The sequence below is a fragment of the Cheilinus undulatus genome, linkage group 13, assembly GCF_018320785.1.
Source record: "Cheilinus undulatus linkage group 13, ASM1832078v1, whole genome shotgun sequence".
In the NCBI taxonomy this organism is placed as follows: Eukaryota; Metazoa; Chordata; class Actinopteri; order Labriformes; family Labridae; genus Cheilinus; species Cheilinus undulatus.
The window spans coordinates 38,127,065-38,135,079 of NC_054877.1; the positions used below are offsets into that span (position 1 = coordinate 38,127,065).

At 41.2% G+C, this 8,015-nt stretch overlaps 1 protein-coding gene across 1 annotated transcript in view; it reads right to left on the reverse strand.

The window, feature by feature from the left end:
• Window positions 1-2,594, reverse strand: part of col6a2 (collagen, type VI, alpha 2) — a 28,746-nt gene extending 26,152 nt beyond the window's left edge. The window contains exon 1 of the mRNA XM_041803087.1: window positions 2,391-2,594. The gene's annotated coding sequence lies outside the window, so the exon portion shown is untranslated. The remainder of the gene's footprint in view (window positions 1-2,390) is intronic.
• Between the last annotated feature and the right edge of the window lie 5,421 nt (window positions 2,595-8,015).

The following is an 8,015-nucleotide window of genomic DNA, read 5'->3' on the forward strand; positions in this document are numbered from 1 at the left end:
CACTGGTGATATGGAGATGCTTTATACAAGCAGCAAAATTATCAAAAACTTACACTCAACAACAGTGCCTGATTTGTTCAAACAACTAGTTCAACAACCAAACGAAAAATAGTTTGTTGCTGAGCTCAAACATCCCATTGCAATCCCATTGCACCACCAGCCAGTTAATTTGTATTACCTGTAGGTTGACATATTCTAACATTTACATTTTTTATAAAGTCATTTGAATTAGTAGTGTTGCATGATACCGAACTCTTGCCAATATCCTATATGCTTTTATCTACAAAATCATTTAGCTAATAACAGTATCAATATGTACGTCAATATATAAATCCAAATGAATGTTGTTCAGACTTAAAAACTTGAAAATCGCTATGTTTACTTATTCTTGAGTCAATTTTAACCAGAGTAACTGTACCTTTACTTGAGTACATTACTCTTGCACTTGTCCCACCTCTGTTAACTAAATGTGAGAGAATGATTCCACATCACATGCCAAAACAGATATTAGACACAGCAAAAACTGGAGTGTTGATATCTCATGGTTAAACATTTCAGAGTTAATTTTAACTCCCAACATGTGATTTTAGCTCCATTCTGAGTGAAATGATCTCCAGCGCTGGAGTTATTTGACAGTGTTAATCCACCAGAGTCAACTGATCTAAGCTCCGCCCACTACCACTTCAACTCTTGGATGATGTGTAGGCTGAGTTCCTCGTCATGCCTGCGGGCATGAAAGTGTTCAGATGTGTTTTATATGCGTTTAGTTGTATATAATGTTGGCTTTTGTACAGTGATCTCTATTGGGGTTCTATTGCCCATGTTTCTGGTGGATTTTTGTTGTTTTGATGTTAGACACATTTGCATCATGAGAGAAGTTATCCACTGAGTTAAGAGTTTCCATCTGTTAATTTAGGTGTTCCTAAATGACGCATGGTGCATTAGCATGCACTGCCTTGCAATGAGGTTGACTCTCTGTTTTGTTCTTTGCCAGAGGAGGTCCACCTTAACACTGATTGTCAAGAGTTACTACAGCTATGTAATACTGTAGAATATTTAACATTTTCAAAAGTGTAGTTTAACTGTATGTTCTGTGGACTGAGTACTCAGAAACTAGCACTGTCAATTTAGCATGTGCATTTTACTTTATTATAGAGGTGTGACTTTAGCTGAACATCCTGGTTGGAGATCTAGTTTCTTGTCATTGCCAATAGGGAAAGATCAAACTATACAGTACATCTCTTCAGTAGCTACTCAGTACTTAAAGTAAAGCTTAAATTAAATACTTTTTACTCTTACTTGAGTAGATTTATAGACCAGTCAAGTTTTTACTTCCACTTAAGTAAATTTTAACCAGAGTTATTGTACTTTTCCTGAGCACAACAGGATGGTACTTTTTCCACCTCTGGCATTTAAGTTGCAAATTGTGTTTTATATATATATTTTTTAATCTCCATCATACCCAAAATGAACTGCTAAGTTTTTTTTTTTTTTTCAAAAATCAGGCCAATAATATCGCATATCCCTAAGAGTTGCTGTAGTTTTCTGATTCCGAAGTATCTGATCGAGTCCTCTGCTGTAATCTGAATGAACTTTATAAAGGACACCTGTCAGAGGCGGAGTGATACATATTGTGATCATTCTCAGTGTTGTTGTTGCTACTCTTGTCCAATCAGATTCATCAAAACTAACTGCTATGAAAGCTAGCTAGCTAGGGCCTAGAATTAGCCTGTTTGAGAAAGCAAGAGGCAACTTTAAAGAAGAAAACGTTTGTTTTGATAAAATTTAGTCCTACCAGTGGAGCACTTTGCCTTTCATTTCTTCCTTTTAAAGATTTTCACAACAGAGGAAATAAGTCATGCTCAAGAGTCAACTCACACCCGCATGTTGCTGTTAAATGTAGATACGATAAACGGTAGATACAGACTGTTCAGTTTGGACTAAGAACAGCCAACATGCACAGTAAGCAGCAGACTTTGAGTCTCTGCTGTGGCTCCCTCCAGCGGACAGACAGCTGTGAGCAGCGGAGGACTCGCTCCTGCAGATGTTCCCACTCCTCTCCTCCTGACCAGAACACAGGAGTGAGCGACTCTTCTCTAATTTTCATCAATGCACAGGTTGATCTCTGATGCAAATTATATGCCGATAGAAGCTTGTAAAATCTGTGCTCTGAGGCCTTTGTTGGGAGAATTTCTGGGTATATTTGAAGCAGCTGCGTGTTAAAAAGTTTTGTTTGAGAGTGGGGAAAGTCCTCATAGCAGTGTTTTCTGTAGTTAAGAGTAAATTCAAGACATGCCAAGAGGAAAAAGTAGAAACAGAGAAGCTGAGAGAGACAGACATGAGATGAAAAGACACATTGGCATATTGTTGTGCGTAAAAGTTCTTCTTACCCCGAACTCTTTCCAACAACTTCTGAACTTGGTGAGCAGCTGGTCCCCTTTGGGTTATCTCCTCATCTCAGCAGGAAGAAAAGCCAAGAAAGAAAAGGAGTCAAAAGGGAAGGAAAACGAGGAAGAAACCCCTGGATGTGCGTTGACTTTCCGCAGAAGAGCCGTCCGCTCGCTCTCCTGTCCCGGTCCAGCTCCAGCGACGAGCTCTGATCCCTCCTCCTGCACGCGCGGGACGCACCCCAGTGCGCACCACTGTCCGCTTGGAGGCGCCATAGCTCCGCACCCTAAACCCGTGTGTGCGTGCGCGTGTACCTGTGGCCCTATACTGTAGCTAACTAGCAATAATGCCATGCAGCAGTAAAAGAGGATGCCAAAGCGCAGCTGGAGTTTTGAATAAATCCCCCCTTGAAGATGCAGTTAACTCCACGCACAGATTGTAATGTGCGTTTATTTATCAGGAGATATGACTTTTTTACAAATGTGACCCTCAGAGGAACACATGGAGTCACCCTGGGGACACAAAGCTTTCATGTCCCTCACATAGGGCTTTCAGGAGGTTTCACAGTTAATCCTATACATGTGGTGAGAAAGAATGAAATAGAACAGGATAAAGAGCAGACTGAACCCCCCCCACCCCCACCCCCCACCCCACAAACACACACACACACATATACACCCACACACATACACAGACAAAAATGGCTCTGGACTGTGAATGCCTGTCTGGTTGCAATTAGTAGTCAGAGTGAGAGGAGTTTATACTCGCTGTAAACACTGACAGACTGTCCATGAGTCTGCAGCACCATGTTTATAACCATGTAGGTGCTACAGCTGCCCCATTTGCCTATTTGTATGTGCTTGAGTGTTTGTGCACATGGTGGGAGGTCTCCACTTTAAGAGGATTTTCCCCATCCTGAAAACACCTGCATTTACATCCACACTGCAAGACTGTAAAGCATATCTCCTTTCATTTTCAGGCTTCAGCAACAGAGAGTACATTTTTCTTCTCTGATGTGGCCTGAGGAGCTGCCAGGACAGTAAACAGTGACACTGCCACTAATGTGATATCCATGCTGAAACTCAGGAGGAACAAGCTTTAACACAAGTCAGCATCTCTTACATGAGTTGTTTGGAGCAGGAGATGAGCCTACTATAGAGTGCTGATGATAACCAGAGGTGGAAATCTTTCTTTAATCAAAGGAATGGAGGCCATAGGGATCTCGCCAGTTGTCCTGTGCCGTGCTGAACCCCGCTTGTCCCCTCTCCCAAGTCACACACTAGCCTGCTCTCACATTGGATGCAGTGTTCATTTCCACAATCTACAATATGACTATAATGTGCCTTTTTCCACAAGGAAGACGAGACTAAGACTAGCTAATATGGATCTTTGATGATACAAATTCTGACAAAAAGTAAATTCAATTTTGTCAAAGAGACTTAATGAGACAGAAATGTTAGTGCTTGACTGTTGGATGTTCAAAATCTACAATATTTCTCCACTGTGTGTAAAAGGTATGTCAATAGGCAGCATGTTTTAATCAATGAAAGCATTAATAGAGCAGAATAAAATGTTGTCACTAAAAGTCAAGACAGAAATGTAAGGACTTCTTTTAAAATACTAAAACTGGACTGAAATGTTTTGAGGTTTTGTTGATTAAAACTAAACCAAGGAGATATGACTATTTTACAAACCAGGGGTGTTTTTGTGTCTGAAAGTCCTGACCAAGGTTCATGTTTTTGTCACATTGTATATATTTGATACAGTTGGTTTTGGTTCAAACTGTAATTATTGCAAACAGACTAATAGTCTTTACATGACAAACCTATGTGATATCGTCATCAGCTACATGGCTTGCTTGTCTCTATAGTTTACAGTGATTGGTTAGTTGGCCAGCAGATGTCTGACATCAACATGATGAATAATGCGCGTAGCAGAAAGAAAAAGAATGCAATAGTGATTTCTACCATCATAATTGTTGATTTTCTGTCACCAACAGCGCCAACTCAAAGAGCAGTACATAAGGCTGGCCCGAGTTCTCCATGCAAGCTTCCTCATGAGATGACAACTTTATCGCTGTAGACAAGAAGGGAGAGACCGTGGAATCCTGCAAGCCATAGCGATGCTGACTCAAGAGAGAAAGTGAGTGGTGGTACTGGTGGAAGCACTACTTCATATACTCCTCACACGGTTTCTTTGTTTTCAGGTGTCAATGCTCTCTTCCTGTCATAACATTTCTCTCTTATTCTCTCAGGAAACGGTTGGAAAGTTACAGTATTTTTATCTGTTTTTTTTACAGTTGGCCCCTAATAGAATAGGCAGACCAAAAATCAACACGATATTTGGTCTTCTCTTTCCCCCATGCGCTTCTGCTGCTCATTTGTTTTTTTATGTTGGATTTCCTTTTTCTGGCTCTCATGCCATGATTTCCTGTCATTCATACAGAGGTCTAATCTTGCAAAGCAGATGGAGATGCCAGTTTCCTAGTTTTTCACTGGCGAATCCATCTTGCAAAGCTCCCGTCTGAACCGTTTGGGCCCAGTTAGAAAATGACAGGACCAATCAGCGACGAGGGGCAGTACGTTCAGGCGCGGCAGAGTCATGACGTAAACAAGCAGCAACAAGTGGCTGGTGCAATTATGGCGGAAGAGATTAGCGTGGATACTGCTAAAGCACCAGTTTTATCAGAACTTGAGAACATTTCTTAGTTAAAAGAAGAACAAAGAACAGCAGTGAGTTGTTTTCTTTTCAAAAATGACAAAAGTCGAGTACTTACATGTCTATAGTCGCCGTGTTTCTTGTTATTCCTCGGTAGCTGTGCACGCGCAGCTCGACAGTGGCTACGTCACGTTTTTTGTTGCTCTGATTGGCCCGTAGAGATGTGACAGACAGAACGTTCATCCTATCACACTCCAAGTTTTTTCAAAGCCTCTACCTTTTCCCAACCGTTTCCTATTGAAGCTTTCCCAGATGGATGTGCAAAACAAATCTTTCTGGCATGTCAGGTTAACAGAGGTCTGAACCTTTCAAAATAACGTTTTTTCACACTGGGAATAAACCAGACTGTTGTTCAGTTTGGTCTGGACTGAAACCATTTCTTTTGGTCAGACCAAGGTCTGACTGTTTAGTCTAGTCCATGGTCCAGGTGAGGTTTCATACCTTTCATTTTGGCTCAGATCAAACTCAAAAGTCTGGACCAAATGATGTAAGTGTGAAAGCATCCTAAAACAACTAAACGAATGGGTGTTAGTTGTACCGAAAGCATATAACAATTGCTGCCACCAGTGTGGCTTGGATGTAGCAATAGTATAGTGGCAGTTTAATCAGAACCAGACTAAAATGTGACTAAAACTAAAAGGCATTTTAACCTAAAGACTGAGACTGAATTCAAAATAGCTGCCAAACATAACAATGATTGGGTGTTTTTATGTTGCGTTATAGCACTTAAGTTTACAATGATATGACATGCACACAGTCTCAGAGTCGGTACGGTGGAGAAATACACAGACACCATGACTGTAACTCCACTGGCTTTGTGACTTATTTTGAGTTGTTTGGTTAGATATGGCTCTCTAACGCTCCCCCATTTTTTAAACAGCTGTCCAGTTGTAGAGCAAATTTTCAATGTAGTGTCTGTTATGTGGCTGTGAGTACAAATTTTGTCCTTTAGTTATTATTGAATGTTCTATGGGTGGTATTCACACATTACAAATCACTGTGTTAAAAGACAGACAAAAGTTTAGCCATGTGTGCAAACATAGTTAGAGCTGATGACATGAAGTTTTGCGTCAATGACGTTAAATAGCTGTGCTTCAGTAAGGATTGGTTTGTGCCTTTGGATGCTCAAAAGTTGGCCATTGTTTTTACTTCAACCAGCATAGCTTGGTTTGGATCAGTGTGGCTGAAAGTCAAAATGGAAAAGCTCCATTGTTCTTGATGTGGGCTGCCGAGGTTTGATCCCATGTGGCTCCTTTCCTATACATCATTCCCCACTATCCTTCCCATATGACTATATCCACTGATTTGTCTTTAAAATAAATAGACAAAAAGCTCCCAAATAAATCTAAAGCTGTTTAAAGGCATGCTGTGGACTTTTCATACTGGAAATCCTGCAGGAAGACACTTTACTTCTCTGGAAAACCCCAACACAGACTGCATCCTAACTACCAGTGTGACTCAACTGGGTTTCATGGCATTCAACTTATTATCTAGGGAAAACAATTCAGCTTTTTCCATTATAGTGAGTTAATTTAATTTTTTTTCTCCGGATCTTAAAATATTTAATGATTCTCACGAGGAAAACCAGAGCTGTATTCTCAAGAAAACAAAAATGTGTTGAGAACTCAGGGAAACAACCAGAAGTTAGATGTTTGACCAAGAAAGTGGATCACAGTAAAATATATGGATTTGCCTCCTTATAGCTTCCACACAAAGGAGCATTTGGTGTTGCATTTCATCACTTGTAGTTGTAGAAACATGTTAAGTTTTTGTCCTTATGTTTTTTAACTGAACTCCACCTGGAGTTTGTGAGCTGTGATGAGTTTGGAGGCTGTTGGAGGTGGGACAAGCATCATTTCTTGCCAAGATGACCAAGTGAAGATGAGAAAGAAAAGGAGGAGGAGGAGGAGGAGGAGGAGGAGGAAGAGGGCAGCTGCTGACCAGAGTTATTACTCTGTGCAGCTCTCCTCTCTGTCTTGGCTGTGGATGAGTTTTTCCTTAAAAAGAGAAGGAGAGAAGAGTGGAGCATTGTGTGTGCATGTGATGGAGAGATGTGGAGGTGGGGGAAGATGGAGTTGTGGGGGGGTTCTGGTCTCTCTTAAAAGTGTGACTCATAGAATAGGAATGACCTCCCTCCCCAGTAAGAGTAAACCAGTCTCTGCTCTCTCTTCCTCTTTCTCTCTCCCCCCTCTCTCTCGCTTTTATTTTTTTTATTTCTTTCACATGGACTAAAAGAGCGTTTCAGTCTGAGGGGATTTCTGCGTAATCAGTTCCAGAATCATAAACAGCTCATGTCTCCCACTGCAACTTTTCTCTCCATGTTTCACAGAAAACGACGACTCAGTCGCCTCACATGCAAACCTGCACAATGACAGGGTGGAGATCTATCATGTGCATGAAAATGTTAGAACACAAATTCCCAAACTCAAACAGCACATGCATGCTGATGCAGCCCACTGCCTGCACAGATAAGTAGGAATATTTACAGCTTGCTCCTAATCTGACTGTTTTTCTGTGAGTTTACGAGCCTGGTACTATTCTCCAGATGTTTCCCCGTGCAGGTCCTGGATGGGAGATGCTATTTTTAAAAAGACACAAACAGGATATTAGAGTTAACTTATGATAAGCTAACATTTACTCCACTTTTCCCTTGCTTCATTTTAAAATCTTTCCCCCTCCTTCCCTCCAGATGTGCTCTCTGTTCAGACAAGGCAGCTGGGAGTCGTTACTTCACTGCATCACACACACAGAGCATGCACGCTCAGGGTCAAGTCCATGTGCAAAACTTATGTCACTCTACCAGAGAATTTCAGTGGAAAAAGGTTGAGCTGAGGTCTGAGAGTGAGATGGTGGAGCGAGGTCCAATCGGCTTTAGAAAACAGGAGGAAAGAGGAAATTGGCTTGAGGAA